Raw genomic sequence first — 15,461 nt, forward strand, 5'->3', positions numbered from 1 at the left:
AACTGCTTTCAGCATCGCTTTTTACAACAATCTCTCTCTGTATATTATCTGTATATTATGCCTTCAAAACTTTCCATCTAATATGCATCAAAAAATAAATGTTTTGATGGTTGTGTTATTTAACTGTTTTGAATGTGCACTTGTATTGTACTTCAAATCTTACATTTTTGTATTAAAAAAAACTACTTGCAGGAAATATCTTAATGCATATCTGAAAAACACTACATTCAGTTCGCACTTAAGTAAATTCATAGTAGCTATAAGTATATACTTAGTACGGTTTAAAACCTGCAAAAGGGTAAATAAAATGTAACAAAACATGAAAATTAAACATTTTATCAAACAACGATAATTGCCTAAATCTTTTAAACAACTGGGAAGATAGTGACCAAACAAAATCACTGGTCAGTTTTAGCTATTTATATACAAATGTATCCATTATATATAATGTATGCATTATATGTTAGGTATGATTTCATCTCTTGACATCTCGAAGCTGCCATTTTCTCCTTGTTCTTGGAAAGCAATGATGCATTCAGACATCCAGTTGTGTGGGTTTTCTAAATGCTTGTACTCCGTTGACCTCTGCTTCTCATAAATACTACTATATGTATGCTAAAGTGTACTTCTTTTTCACAGAGGAATAATGTTAATCCTGTCTTTTTCCATATAATGAACACATAAAGTGACCATTTTTGGGTGTACTGTTCCTTTAAATGTTTACAGTAATTGCATCAGCCTCTTTCCTGGCTTCTTACATATGCGATTAAGCGTTGATGTAAGTTATAATTGTATTACACGCACAGTAAAGGCACGTTTAATGAATCTTCCTGCATCCATCTGTCCGATGGGTCTAATTAAAGTCCAGCTGCTGGTTAACGCACAGCATGAGCCGGTGAGGAACAGAGAAGTTCTGTACATGTGGGAAACTGAAAACTTCTCTCTGCCCATCACACAACTCAACACATCTGAATTAGTGCCTCTGCCAGAAATGACCTCATTCTAATGCACACTGCGCTGTCTGAGGCCGTCACTATTTAATTCACTTTTGATTCATTGTTTAATTCATCATTGTTCATTACATAACGACACCCCTCTGTGCCACAAAGCTTTTGTTCCTACTGGAGCTTTTGAAAGGTGCTATTAAAACACTTTTGAAATGATCTGTTGACACCTTTTGCTGTAGATTATAAGTGGGGTACTGATATACTGTCACAGAAGGGAAAATATGCAAGCGTCTTAGCCAATTGTTCATTTCCAGTATTGCTGCGGGTGAGATTCATCTCAGTGCATCATCATCACCTACAGTCATTTAGAGTCCATCTGCCTGCCTTCAGTGGCCAAAACCATGACGAGACTGAGCACTTTAACGCTCTGCTATTAATGGCTGCATTAACAGCAAGCTTTCTGCAACAACTTGTAAACATTTTCAATTGTTTTATTTTGATTGCTCTAAGTCAGTCAAATATAGAAGTTCTACCTTTAAAAGTTAATTGTGACTTTTTATTGAACAATTTGGAATTTGTTTCTCGAGTTAACATTTTACAATTCAGATTTTTTTTTCCACTACAAAAATAAAATAAAATAAAAAATAATAATAATTTTCACAAATCTCACTAATCTGACTATTTCTTTAAATTGCCCATTTTTATCTCAAAGTTCAGACTTTTATGTTTAGGACTGGCATCTTATATCTCACAGTCCAGATGTTTTTTTTTGTTTTTTTTTTTTAGCAGAAATTTGTTTATTTATTTTTTTGGCTCCAGTTCAGGATAAATCTGTTGTGTGCTGGCATGTACAACTATTTGCCTGCTGTTGCTGACTTAGTTTTGGGGATTTGACCAACATTTTTACATTTAGCTACTTACATATTTGTCATGCAGAGAGATGTGCTTAGTGATTTGATCAGAGTTTCACCTGTCTGACATGAAAATGGGGACCGAAATCCCATAGTTGCGCATCAATAGACAAAGATATCAGACAGTATTGGAGGTAGGCTCTTACTGTATGACTGGATGCCTTGGCAACTTTCTAGAACACCCTAGCAACTGCATAGCAACTTTTTGGTAACCAGCAACAACGCTCTAACATAATCTAGCTACTTTTGTACAACATGAACACGTAACTGATTCATTTTCAGACAGAGTCAATCACTGACATGTCCCACGTGTTACATAATGTACACTTGACTTAATGGCACGTGTTGCTTTTAATACTAATTAGCACTTTACTTCAAGCTTGATGTATATGCATTACCTCTCACCAAATGTATTAACTACGCAGGAACTATTAAATATGAGCATATATCTGCAGTAATTAGAAGAACAGATTAGTATTTTATAAAGCATGTAATCCTATACTGAACTCTTGAATTACAAAGATCTGTGCACATTTTTATTTTATTTTATTTGTTTCTTTTTATCTCTCTGTAAGCAATCCTGCAATCTGGATCCCCTTCATTCTGCTCCAAAACACGAAATAATAAGCAGCACAGCTGTTTTCAACATTGATAATACTAAGAAATGTTTCTTGAGCAGCAAATCAGCATATTAGAATGATTTCTGAAGGATCGTGTGACACTGGAGGAGTAATAATGCTGAAAATAAATAGTAATAATATTTCAAAATATTAGTATTTTTGATCAAATGAGCATTCAAAACATCTTTTTAATATCATTCTTTATTCTAAAATAAAAGTTTTTGTACGTATTTTGCCACTCGGAGAACAATGTTTGTTTGTTTATTTGTTTACCACTTTCAGAAATCCATTGTCTCCAAACTCCTGGTGATGTCTAGTGTGGTCTCAAGCATTGTATATCATATTTCACTCTAATCACATGGAGCTTTTACATCTGTGTTCCCAATACGTAAATGTATGTGTGTGTGTTTGACTTTGTCAGCTGAGCAGGTCAGACATCCTCTTCCTTTGGTGTGTGTGTGTGTGTGTGAGAGAGAGTTCATACAGGTCAACAACAGGGTGTTGAATGTTTCCCACACTGAGCCGAGCACTTTCTCATGCAGTGTGTAAAAACATGTGTCATACCTCACCAAAGAGGGCAGAAATACCGCAGGGCCGCTGGGCCTCTGGCTAATTGGCCGCTCGTGCTGGCAAAGCTGGGACCGATGGGCGAGAGTTTTGTGAATCAACTGGAGGCCTGAGAAACACAGAGACTTACTGAAAGAATCTGGACAGATAGCATGGTAACACTTTAGAATACTGTTTCTTACTTACTACATAACTTATAAGGAATTATTGAAGAACTAACAGGTGATTATTCATTAACACTTAACTCACTACTGTTAACTACTAAGGAAGATGTGTTAATTAATCAGTATGTAATATAATTTTATGATTATGTTAAGTAACAGTTAGCTAATCAATAACTAATGTATTCTGTCATACCTCCTGAAGAATTACTATTGATTATCTACTACTTAGTGTTTTAGAAAAATAACTATGAAGTAACTACTAATGGACAGTTTTACACAATTACATTGAATTGTGACCCTTTCATATAAATGCTATTAGCAATAATAGCAGTAGTATGAAAATGCAATATTAATAAATGCAATACATTTTATAGAGGTTTTGCCTACTTAGTAAATTGTTTTGTGAGTGTGTTTTGTAAGAAATCACCTTGTTGTAGGAACCCCACTCCAGTGCCTTGTGATAACTTACCTTAGTTTTTATATTTTATATACAGTACTGTATGTGTGCCTCCTCAGCATATACCACATTATATATATATATATATATATATATATATATATATATATATATATATATATATATATATATATATATATATATATATAGATATATATATATAGATATATAGATATAGATAGATATACCAGGAAATGTGAAAATACAGGTACCCAATTTGTAATTAATAAAGAATTATAAAATAATTATGCAGGACTTATTTTGAACCTGAAACATTAGGCCTATTCTAAAGTGAATATATTGGGAACCCATTAGTAATTAACAAAGAATTATCAGATAATTCCGAAAGAATTACTTAGAATCTGAAACCGTATTCTAAAGTGAAAACATAGGCAACCCATTATTAATTTATAATTAATTATCAAATAATTCTGCAGGACTTATTTTGAACCTGAAACATTAAACCTATTCTAAAGTGGAAATGTTGGGAAACCATTAGTAATTAATAAATAATTATTAGATAATTCCTCAAGAATTACTTAGAATCTGAAACAGTATTCTAAAGTGAAAACATAGGGAACCCATTAGTAATTAATAATTAATGATCAAATAATTCTGAATGACTTATTTTGAACCTGAAACATTTTGCAATATTTTGCTGTGCGATTTTCTCCTATCCAATGAGTGGCATTACAACCATAGATACACAAAAGCACAGCATGAAATTACAAATCACATCCATTTTATTTGTTTGCTGTACTCCATATCTTTAGAATCCAGAAGTTTGCAAGGAACATATCCAAATTCGGCCCTTTATCAATCGATCTTCATCTTCATGCTCAGTAACAGCGACCATCACATAGTCAAAGCCCGCGCTCGTTATTTGATTTGAATGTGAAAATAGCGCCAGTGCGCCACCCTCGAGAAACGTTACGACACGGTTTACGGCACTGATATCGAACTCTCATTGGTTCTCACCTAATTCGTCACAGATTGCGACATGCCTTGTTTCAGTTGATAGACATTTGAAATCAGTACTGCGCCAGTGCGCCTTCACGGAGAGAAGACAGATTCATAATTTCACGGATTAATAAATTAAATTCGGCTCTGTACCTTATAAAAACTATTACCTCCAGAGAGGACTGCGACTGGAACTCATTATCATTTGAACTACTTTTGGTACCACTTTTGATCTTTTCGCAAAAAATAAATGATTAATGTTAAGTTTGTTTGTCTGTTTTTTGTTTATTTATAACAGTAACGTTATGTAGTTTTAAGAAATGGTTATTGGTAGGTTTAGGAGTAGGTGTAGAATTAACGTTAGTGGCTCAAAATAACGTTTTAATGTTATATTTTTACTAAAATTGTGTTTTATTATGTTTTATTCTTTTAACATTCTGTATAAATTGGGTAGGTTTAGGTTCGGGTGGGGTTACGCATTTTTCTATGGATAACTGACTGGTCAGAGAACACGTTCTATCTGTACGTATTTTAGGTTGTTTTTATGTAAATTTAGTTACATATCGAACCTGTAATTACGTCCAGATAATACGTAAACAACACTGTAAATACGTAAAGGCACATACGTATTGGACAGTTTTAATTTACGTCTAAATATGTACGTTTTGATTGTGAGATCAGGCTGAATTATTAGATAATTCCTCAAGAATTACTTTGAATCTGAAACAGTATTCTAAAGTGAAAACATAGGGAACCGATTAGTAATTAATAAAGAATTATCAAATAATTCCTGAAGAATTAATTAGAATCTGAAACAGTATTCTAAAGTGAAAACATAGGGAACCGATTAGTAATTAATAATTAATTATCAAATAATTCCTGAAGAATTACTTAGAATCTGAAACAGTATTCTAAAGTGAAAACATAGGGAACCGATTAGTAATTAATAAAGAATTATCAAATAATTCCTGAAGAATTAATTAGAATCTGAAACAGTATTCTAAAGTGAAAACATAGGGAACCGATTAGTAATTAATAATTAATTATCAAATAATTCCTGAAGAATTAATTAGAATCTGAAACAGTATTCTAAAGTGAAAACATAGGGAACCCATTAGTAATTAATAAAGAATTATCAGATAATTTTGCAGAACTTACAGAATTCTAAAGTGAACCTAGTAAATAATAAACTACATCATTTTGACTAAGAACAACCTATAAAAGTAATCATAAACTTTGTAAAATACTCTCATCTGTTTATTTCAGATGAGAACATTTCTTAATACAGCATATTTTATTCCATTTTAACATGTATACTGCCCACATTTTAATTAATGTAACAAACATTTCATAATCAAAAGTTAAACATTTGTAAGTAAACTAAATCCATATTTAATTTCCATTACAGGCTAATAATTGGGCTGTAACAAAGTTGCTACTGTAGTAGTTCTTTGTACTTGTCCTTTTCAAGTAATTTTGAAAATTAACAAGCCTACTTATAATTATACTGGAGTAATATTTTATTGGGGTATCTGTACTTTTACTCAAGTACTTGATTTGTGGGACACAGCCTGATTATTATAGTGTTTTTTTTTGCGTATAACTGTTCAGAAGTAGTTATTTCATAGTTATTTTTCTTGAACCTTAACTAGTAGATAATTAATAGTAGTTATTCAGGAGGTATCACAGAATATATTAGTTACTGATTAGCTAACTGTTACTTAACACAATCATAAAATTATATTACATACTGATTAGTTAACACATCTTTCTTAGTAGTTAACAGTAGTGAGTTAAGTGTTAATGAATAATCAATTGTTAGTTCTTCAATAATTCCTAATTAGTTATGTAGTAAGTAAGAAACAGTATTATAAAGTGTTACCGATAGCATGAGCTTGATCTGCTGATGAAAGCACAACTAGACAGGCCTGAACAGCCTGTAGCACTAGCTAACACAAAAAGTGAGGAACGGCCCTGCGGAGAGCACAAAGACCCCCGCATTTGAAGCTCAATGTGTTTGCTCATGGCAGAACTGTTCTGCCAAAACACTGTCAAGGCGTATCAGCGGCCACGTCTGTGATCGTTCGCGCTTACCCGCATTCCCACACAAACTCTGGAAAACTGGGAGAGACGGTCAGAGATGTTGTATTTGCCCAGACATCACAGTTCTGTTGAGCACCAGCGTGTCTCACTTCTTAAAACAGGATCCAGAGATCAGATACCATCCAGACCCTCACCAGGAGAGCTTCTGACGGTGTACAGTGCTGTCTTTAGAAGATATTTCCCCCAACTCTTACAATCTAATATAATCCTGTTCTTAAAGGAACAGTTTACACAAAAAAATTAAAATGAGCTGAAAATACTCACCCTCATGCCATCCAAGATCTTGATGAGTTTGTTTCATTATCAGAACATATTTGGAGAAATGTAGCATTATATCACTTGCTCACAAATATAAATAAATATATATATATATACATTTTCTTTTTCTTTTTTTGCTTTTTCAGTTCAGATTTTTTGGGGAATAAAAAAATACTAATTTAAGACTCATAAAGTAAAGACAAAGAATTTTTTAATTGTTGAGACTAATTAGCATTTCATGGCAAACATATACGTTTTAAACACATTTTAAGCATTGAGTATATTCAATAATTATACAAAAATGGACATGTTTGACCATTGTGCTTGAGACTTCCATTTTCAACAAACTCAAAACAATATTTAATGTGAATTTATATGAATTGTTATCGATTTACCTTATAGAATTATATAGCTTTTCACACACATTTGAACTAATTCACCAGCTAAATGTATACCAAGGGTTATGTTTTCACTTGGGATCCAGTTGCTTCATTTGCATTCTTCATAGTTTATGGCTAATAAAAAGAGCAAAACAACAGCATTATGTGAAAAGATTACATTAACCTTTAGAGTCCAATGGCAAATGTAAATGCCATAGTCAGATTCAGGAAAGATGGACTGTGTTTCAGGCCACCACCTGGTCCTTAAAAATGAATGCGTCAGAGAAAGTGAAAAAGATAAGAGCTGTAACATGCTGAGAGTCCAACTGTGCGGAGTGAAGCTCATCATTCACTTCAGAAGAAAGGTCTTGACCCTTTGAACCTCTCACTATCCACCACACAGCAGATCGGCTCACACACCGCTCTAACAAAGCCGTCCCCTCGGCTGCAGGCATGTGTCCTGGGAAAAGGACGTAGATGACGGATGAGACAGCTGTCTGGAGATGCCTGTCCCTGGCTGTGTGATATGTCCCATTAACAAACTTGCCAGCAGTCAATGGTCCAAGCATGCACAGAGATCAATGCTCCGGCTGGCCCAGAAGATCAGACTGTGTGTTGCCATCACTTCAGACGTCTCTGTGTAATGATGATTTCCCAATGAGCGCACTTCTAAATTGAGCAGAGCAGCTAATGGAGACTCAAGTGGAAACATTACACTTCAAGACCTCAGAATGTAAACAGCATTGGTTTTAAAGAAGAAGAAGAAGAAAAAAAAAAAATTCAAATCAAATGGAACTGATTGTTTATTTTGATAAGAAACTAATAAGTGAGAGCAACTGTTTTGGGTCTTCATTACAGAGGCCAGTTTAATATTTAGGATTTTTTGTGATGACATTTACACTCATTTACATCATAAGAGAACTTACAGTAATAACAGAGTTATTAGTGGTCCTTAAGAAAGAAATGCATATATAAATAGTGCACTTTACCATGTTTTACACATTGTGCCACTTGTGTAGCTATATATGCTTGCACAAAACACCATTTAGTTTTCATATTTACAGTTTGTTGTATCAGATTTAGAATATTATTTACTTTTTATTATTATTATTTTACGTTTTGGTCAGTAAGATTTTCTTACAAATTTATATGTTACGCAAGCACGCTTTAAATTAATCCAAAGTGACGGTAAAGGAAATATTAAATGACACAACTGTTTTCAACAATAATATGATAACAAGAAATGTGTCTTGAGCAGAAATCAGTATATTATAATGATTTCTGAAGGATCATGTGACACTGAAGAATGGAGTAATGATGCTGAAAATTCAGCTTTGATCACAGGAATAAATTCCATTTTCAAATATATTTAAAAAGAAAACAGCTATTTGAAATTATAATAATATTTCACAATATTACTGTTTTTACTGTATTTTTATCATTGAATAAATGCAGCTTTGGTGAAAAAAATAAAAATAAATCTTACATACTATAACATTTTTTGCATTTTAAGAATTAGTGATTTTAATGTTTATTTATGCATTGCATTTCAGTAAACCTCTAATTTATTTATTCTGGCACTTCTACAAAACAAAAGATGCTAGATTTATAACAATAGGCATAACATCTGCTGCATGCTGTAGCAGACAATACAGAATAACAATAGGATAAAATTAGTCTGATTATTCATATAATTTTTTCCTCAACCCACATATATTAAAAACTAAATATTTCAGAAACATAACCTATAAGCAAAGATATAGTCGTGCTTGTTGAATCTGCCAAATTTTAAATTAAAGTCTGGTAATGATGCCAAGTAAAAAAAAAAAAAAAGATTTTCTGTGGTTTTCTGTTTCTATCTATAGCCTCTACAGAGCTTAACATGATTCTGTCAAAACATTCTTTTAGAAGAAGAGCAGAACATAGTTAATGATGTAGGTGTGTGAGTGCTGAATGTAAATGTACCAGACGAGCTGCAGTGTGTCACTGGAACAGATTCTGGCATCCAATGCTCCATCTCACATGCTCATCTGTCAGTGCAGACTATCAATATTGGCAGCTCTAATGAATTCACAGTCTGTGTTGTTACGCTGTAGGCTGTGGAGTCAGCTGAGACAGTAACAAGGGAACATGTGGATGGCATGTCCCAGAATGCACCAGTTCCAACTCCTACACACAGCTCTCTTTCGTCTTGCCTTCTCATTTGGACTCTAGCTGTCAGGATGTCACACACACAGATAAACACCATCTCATAGTTCTTGTGTAAAAAGAATTCATTTTGCAGATTTCAGCAGTCTGCAGGCATTCACATCCCATGAATCGAAATACCAAACATAAAATGAAAGTACAGAAAAGTTCTATGAACATAACACAGTCATTCAGATCTACTTTGGAGAAAGTATTGTGATGACTCTGCATTGTATTTTCTCAAATTTGTGCATAAAACTTACATTATTGGAGCAGGTTTTTACAGTTTTCTTGGTGGTAACTTATTTGTGAAATTGTAAAACAAAGTTTGAAAAACTTTTGATAAAAATAGTGAAAAAAAGGTTTCTACAGCATTTTAAGTGCTATTTCAAGTATACAGAGGTTTAACTAAAAATAAGTTACATTTATAATAATTCTAATAATAATTCTTCAGATATTTGAAGTAAATAAAATTAATCATAAATTAAAATAGATGTCTTATTATTTAAGTAGATATTTATAACTTATTCATATACTATTATTTAGATTATATTATAGTATATAGTGTGTGTGTGTGTGTACGTGTGCGTGTATAAATACTGTATAGAAAGAGAGAGAGAAAGAGTATTTATTATAAAGTTACATTATAATATTATTTATATCATTATTATTTTATAATATATATAGTATATACTAAACTATAATAGTTTATGCTTCATTTTTCTATGTGCTTTTGTTATTTGGATTAGTTTTTATTGGATTATAGATCTGTCCCAAAAAAAAAAAGTTTTAGTTGATTGTGGTCAGTGTTAGTATTTCATTTTAGAAGTTCAACGTTCAGTTAGACATTTCTAATTTTATGTTTATCCATTTTATTGTATTTTAGCTATATTTTATTTGTTTTACTTTTAATTATGGATAACAAAACAAAATGTAAAGTTTTATCTTTGAAAATCGCTCAATTTTATAGAAAGTGATGCCTCTTCTCAAAAATACACAATTTCCAAATGCCTAAAATGATACACATTGTCTATCATAGAAAAATGTTTCTATCATAAAAAAAAAAAATGTTTGCTCATCTCATGAATATCATCATTCTGACATGAAAGCAAGAAATATGCACAGATTTCTCTTAGTTTATGCTGATAGCCAGGGACTGTGATATAAGCAGTTAGCTGAGAATAATCACATTGTATTGATGCTTTTACTGACTATAACTACATGCTGATTAGAACCATATGTTGCAGTATGTGTGTATATGTACAGTATGTGTTTATATGTACTGTAAGAGAGCTGAAAACATCAAATCTCGTCAAGAGAGTTGCAAAGACTCTAAACAGTCATTTTAAAGACTGTTTTAAGTAAACGTCTGCTGCGTGTTATATAGCTGACGCAACACACTGAACACATGGCCCCTGAACCCACAGCCAAGCTTTTGTAATATACAGCATTTGGCCCAAATGGAGCAAAACACAATATGATTTTTGACAGATTTACATTTACCACTTTGCCAAGAGGGAAACAACGGCCATATCTGAAAACAGGCCAAATGTAAGCACGCCATAGCTCTGGCTATACCCATAAACAATTCTTTTTTTCTCTCTCGTACAGTACTGAAAAGAAGCTTAGCATCCAGTACAATCACTCAAATGACTTCTCTCATGCTGGTTTAATACCTCTAATGACCCATGACAACACTGATGTGATGAGAGATGATTTACACCCATTGTTATCGAAAAGTACTTTAGATAATGCCTCCGAGTGTTCAGATGTGATTTGGTATCTGCTGCAGTGGGGACCGAACTCCTCTCACACAAGATTTAGATCACTCCTGTGGGGTGTGTAATGTTGACGGAGGAGTTCGAGATGTATGCTGTTGAGGTTTGAGTGCAGTGGGTTTATCAGAGCGCAATTTTCTGGTATTTATTTACATAGTAGATCTTTCCTTTTTTTGCTTTAGGTGTGCTATCTTTACACTGCAATGAGGGCTTTTTTACACAAATTTACTGATTCTCGGGGACAGATGACAAATGTCAAGAGCAACATTTGAGGAGGAAATGTCAACAGCTAATTAAGCTAGTTTATTTTATGTTTCCAGCTTGTAAAATTAATCCACATGTCCTTTTGTCAAAAAGAAGTTTTGTTTTAAATGTACAGAAATTATATAATTTAAAAGAATATACTTGAGTATGAACTGAATGTAATGTTCTCTGACACTAATCTGCATGTTAATTGCAATTAAATGAAAATGTAGTTTAAATTTATATTAAATGCAATTAGCTGAATGTAAGAGTGATTTTTCCCCCCAATTAAGGATTTAAATGGGGTTGGGGGTAACGCATTATAAGTTATTCAAGTTACGTAATCAGATTACTTTTCAAAGTAACTAGTACGGTAATGCGTTACTTTTAAATGTGCAAAAGTTATCGGTTACAGCAAGCCCAGCTCAGGTGACAAAAAGTAACATGTAAGTAGCATACTGTAATGCATTACTTTCCATAAAAATTAACCACGTAATGCAATTAGCTGACTTTTTATAAAGTAACACAATATTGCAATGCATTACTTTTACATGTAACTTTCCCAAACACTGTGTTTAAACACATTCATATTTACTTTGAAAAATGGTTAAAGTATACAGCCGAATGTACCAACAAATATTCGTGTTCAGCTAAAATATTTTCATTTCATTTCTCCCCTAGAATTTCAGACAAGATCTTTAAAAAAACACCTCAAACTATGCTCAGATACCAAATGTTGAAATCAAAAGTTAATTTCTCTATATAAACTCAACAAATACTGCCATATTAAAATAACCTGACATGCTTTTTTGCATTAACTGTACTATACGTGATACGTCAACAGTTGTCTTATTTCTGTTTATCTTTATTTAAGGAATTTCATTTTCTTTTTTAGGAGCATTATGTTCTTATGGAATTTTAGTAGAAACATCTGAGATATAGTTAATATTATATGTGAGAACTTCATTAAGTCTCCAGAGCTATGAAAGAGCAACTTCTGAGCAGTAAGGCTGTCCTCTGGTAAGAGTAAACTGAGGTGATCGGTAGTGATTTGTTTTTCAGTATTTCTCTGTGGATGTCAGCTAACACTGATTGATCAGAGTCATGTCTGATACTTTGTGTGTTTGTTGAAAAGGGCTGTTTTGACGTCCTTTGTGTGGAATATAAAAGAGTGTGTGTTGGATTAGGGAGCTATAGACCGGAAATTGATTTGGACTTCATGTCATAACACATTGGGAAGAAAGTGAGGACAGACTCACATTATGTGCCTCAAGCTTTTATACATCAAAATAACTGCAAATAAAGGCGTTGAATGGGATAAAAGTGTCCAGGAAATGAAACGTTGAGTCGTTGAGTAACAGGGTGAAAGAAGGACACAGTCTAGCTGCATCTTTAAATAGTGAAATGATTTGACCAATGGAGGATGTGAATGTCATAGAGGAACCTCTCGGCTCAATATAAAAACATAATCGTCAAAGCTGCAGGTTTGCAGTTTGGAAAAAAGTATGCGGGACATTTTTGAATTTGGTATTAATGTTTCAGTTATAATTTAAAGTTATATAATTTGTGGTACAAATTGTTCAGCAACATTTTAAAGTTACACCATTTTATTTCTGCCACATAAAAAAAATTGAGTTAAAAAATATGAAATCAAAAGCCATAAGCCACTTCAAAAAATATATTTACAACAAAAATGTTTATATATTTTGTCATAATTTCAATTTCTTGTTATTGAATAATTATGATTTATTATGTCAGAGTTTTGACTTTTTATCTCATAACTGACTTGGTATCACATCATTGTAGCTTGCCTTATTGCATACTTTTGACTTCTTATGTCATAATTTGCAATTTATTGGCCTTCTAAATGTCTTCAAGTGACAATAAATGGCTATCATTGTAGTTTTCAATTCATTCAGTAAATTCATAAAAACTGATTCAGTGAATCAGATTAAAAAAAAATCAGGTTTAGAATAAATAACTGTCATACGAGGGAGTTGTTGAATCATTTACTCAACCGATTCATTCACAAATATTAGTTCTTACTGGGACAAAACATAGTTAATCCTTCTTTGGCTTCATTAAGAACCATTTTCATTGTTGTAGCAAAAACAGAAAAAGCAAATGTCAGTCATACTTGACAATCATATATTTGTTTCAGTGTAATTTTACATGCTCAAAGCTTAGTGTGACTGTATTGTGATGCAGAATGTCAGTTTATTGAGTCCAGGTGCGAATCAGCTGTGTTTCCTACTGAACCTCTAGGCTGCCTCATGCGATCAATCATGGAAACAGGAAAACACAATAGTTAATTTATGGCAATGGTGACAAGGTCCAACAAGCTGCAGGTGTGCTGTGTAACACGCTGCCAGCAAAGTTCCTGTAGGGAGGCCGACCAGTTGGAGTGGAAAAGGGAAATGACGTGCTGTACAAAAAGTTGATGCAAATCCAAAAACGTTGTTTTATTGGAAGGTGCAAAAATATTTTCAGTGCAAAAGAGAAAACAAAAATAAACAAAAACTGTACAAAAAGAAAAGAAAACAGCAACAATGTGCTAATTTTGGCTAAACCAAACGGCCCAAGTTTGCAACACTGCTCAGCATTAGAGTCCACAATCAGAACTGCACTTCTTTCAGTCATACAGCCTATTTATAGGCTGAAGCCCCGCCTATAGAGCATACCAACTACGTACAAATGTTTTAGTCTTTGAGTGATCAAATTAAATAATATAAACACCCAACACAACAATCAAACCTTGCAAACAGGTAAAACAACAACCATTAACAGAGACAGAGCTGAACAACTAATCAAATGGCAAAAGAAGATTTTCCTAAATACCATCCCCCTCTGACATCACACCAAAATGGTATCTTCCACAGGAAGTGATGTGGCTATTGCTTTAAAAAGACAGATTGACCTGGATTATGGGTTTGGTCGTACAGAGGGTGAACCTGGAAGTTTAACTGCAAAAAGGTTTGTGGAAAATATGTGAAAAATAAAGGTAATTATCCTATGAATTATTAAGTGTCCTGGCATTCTGTTATTTTTAGAAAAATGATAGCAAACTTTAAGGAAAACTATCAAGATTTGAAAACTATGACTAACACAGATGCAACAAACTTTAGATTAAATAAAACAACAACTCCATAAAACTTTCCTGAGGTGTACACAGATGTTAATGATGCCGGCAATGCACAGTTTCAGTGAAATGGGTATATGTTTTAAAGTCCAAGTTTATATAGTCACCAGGCTAACCTGTGACATTTCCCCCCCTTTCCTCAGACACCTGAGGTGTCCTAGAGAGGTAATCTGCAGCACAATTTTGTGACCCAGCTTTGTACAAAATTTCAAAATCAAATGGTTGGATGGCTAAAAACCATCTGGTGATACGAGCATTTGTGTCTCTCATACGGCCTAACCAGGTCAATGCCCTGTGATCAGTCTCAAGTATGAATTTGCGTCCCAGCAGGTAGTATCTTAAAGCATCCAATGCCCATTTAATTGCCAGGCACTCCTTTTCTACTGTAGAATACCTAGATTCACGGGGAAGGAGCTTTCTGCTGATGTAGGCAATTGGTTGGAGCTGCCCTTGACCTTCCTGAAGCAGTACAGCCCCAAGGCCACGCTCAGAGGCGTCCGTCTGTACAGTGAAAGTCTTTTCAAAGTTGGGACTCTGTAAAACAGGCTCTGTGCATAAAGAGCTCTTTAAGTCCTGAAAAGCCCTTTCACAGTCCTGAGTCCAGTTAACTTTACTTGGCTTGTCTTTTTTAGTTAAATCAGTTAGGGTAACGGCTCGTTCAGAGAAGTTGGGGATAAAACGCCTGTACCACCCCACCAGTCCGAGGAAAGAACGGACCTGTTTCTTGGTCACTGGCCGTTCAGCATT

The sequence above is a fragment of the Carassius gibelio genome, chromosome B15 (genome assembly GCF_023724105.1).
Source record: "Carassius gibelio isolate Cgi1373 ecotype wild population from Czech Republic chromosome B15, carGib1.2-hapl.c, whole genome shotgun sequence".
Lineage (NCBI taxonomy): Eukaryota > Metazoa > Chordata > Actinopteri > Cypriniformes > Cyprinidae > Carassius > Carassius gibelio.